The following is a 2137-nucleotide window of genomic DNA, read 5'->3' as shown; positions in this document are numbered from 1 at the left end:
CCAACACAAAGGGGGAAGAGTAGATGAAGCTCTTACCTTTGTACCGCTTCCTATGCTTCTCGTGCTTACCACTTAGTCCTTAGCATGAACCAGGCTCTGATACCATGAAAAGATGTAGGCATTAGGAGAAATTTGGACTCAATTTTGGGCCTTTTAGTTCTAGAGAGAGAGTGGTGCTCAACCAATGAGGAAGAGGCTTCCTTAAACGGAGAAATTCAGCATTTTAAAGCAAGAATTCAAGTAAATAGAGTAAAATTATGATCAAAATGCATCTTAAAATAACATTTACTCAACTTAAAATAATAATAAAATAATAGTATCGAATCTTTGCACGTATGCTAAAAGATAGTGGTAGTTTTAATGATAGAGAATCTCTAAGTTTCCCCCCAAAACTAGCTTTGATCTTCTTTGTCTCCAACATAGTCGTTCTTTCTTTTTCTAAGTCTCCTCCAAATTAAGCTCTCATCTTCTTCTTCCATGTGTCTTTTGCTACATAAAATGGAAACCTATAGAAAGCCTCGTACTAGCATTTTAGCTATTATTGTATTCAATAGTTATAATACAGATGATGGGACATGGATACCATCTATAATTACAATCGGGAGCTGGGTACTTTTACAGAGAAGGAAGAGGAAGAGGAGAAACGCTAATGAATTTGTGGAGCCATTCAAGGGACAAGTTAAAGAGTTCAAGGTATGTGAATCGAGCAAGCGTGTGACAGAGGTACTAATACAACATATTTTCCAGCATATGTAGACTTGAGGGTGATTTCGGTCAAAGCTTATTTTGTTTTAAAAGTGTTTAATTGTTGTTATTATGTAATTTTTTTCCATTCAATCCTGTCTCCTTATTGTTTTAAAAGTGTCTAATTGTTGTTTTAAAAATGTTTAATCTTTTGGTTTTATGTAGATATTTATCCATCCAATAGGATAGACTGGCAACCAATGGAGAGTATAAGTGGGATTTTTTACGCTTTCCATGCATATGTAGGAGAACAAATTTACAAGGGAAGAACTCATAGAGATCTTGCAGACCACGGTATATTTCTCTATGATATGCAGTACTTAGAACCAAACACGGCATATTTCTCTATGAACCAAACACTGGATGGGGTCGTTTGACTCCATTACCCCTCCCATTATTTGGAAGCAAAGATTGGCCATTGCCAACTTCACAAACTAGTGAAAGTTATAGGATCAGGTTGTATCACGACATATAGAAGTCTCTTAAGGCATCTGTTGTTGCAACAAAGAATGTCAAGCTTACTATTTTTATGCCTATCGAAGTGTTTGTTGACTTTTTCTTTGATGAAGAAATAAGAATTAATTCAACAATGTTTATTTACAAGTCAAGTAAGGCACTGGACTTTTTGGACAATGGTTGGGACAGGAGAAAGATAGAAGGCATCATTTCTGTTTTGGAGAAGAAATCAATAATTTGCAAGTACATTATTGGCTCTCAAAACTTCATAACTTTTCACTACACCAGATATCATTATGTTAATGGCAACCTTGTTCCATTAGATCAAGATTTGGAGTTAGATCTCGAGAATATGCCTCTAGTAATGGAGATATATTTGGAAGGGCAATTGCTTATTACAATGTTGAACACACTCTCTAAAACATCTCTTTCTCAAATTAGAGAAGACCTTACATACGAGGAGATTGAACAATTGCCAAAAGATTATACATTTACAATGGATACTAAATAGGTAAACCATTTATATTTACATTCACCATTTAGTATGATGTGCATAACATTATGTAAGATACCACTAACAAAACCCCTTTTTAACAGGTGCCAAGGCGAAAAGAGAAAACGACTTTCTGCAAAGAATCTCTCTCTCATACTAGTCACTTGATTAATCATTGAATGATGTGACAGTATTGAGACATTGTAACTCCAAAAGCAATTGTATATATGAAAGATTTTTTTCTTACAAAACAATGTCGAGTCTCTTACAAAATCAATGTTAATGTTAATGTTACAAATGTAAATATAAGTCTAATGATGGTGACACCGAGTAAAAAAGTTAAGGGCACGGGAGCGATGCCTGATTGAGAGGTTGACTGTGCTTTGGGACTGAGGGGGCCTTTGATTTTGCTCCTCTTGCAGCCTTTCCATTTCTTCCCACAAT

At 35.3% G+C, this 2137-nt stretch overlaps 1 pseudogene; it reads left to right on the top strand.

Moving 5' to 3' along the window:
* Positions 1-498: 498 nt before the first annotated feature.
* On the top strand, positions 499-1872 carry LOC147615784 (uncharacterized; annotated as a pseudogene).
* The last annotated feature ends 265 nt before the right edge of the window (positions 1873-2137 follow it).

The sequence above is a fragment of the Cibotium barometz genome, chromosome 39, assembly GCF_041138505.1.
Source record: "Cibotium barometz isolate CiBa-2024 chromosome 39, ASM4113850v1, whole genome shotgun sequence".
Taxonomy (NCBI): Eukaryota; Viridiplantae; Streptophyta; class Polypodiopsida; order Cyatheales; family Cibotiaceae; genus Cibotium; species Cibotium barometz.
The sequence above is the reverse complement of the archived record's forward strand: the minus strand, read 5'-3'. Positions and strand labels throughout refer to the sequence as shown.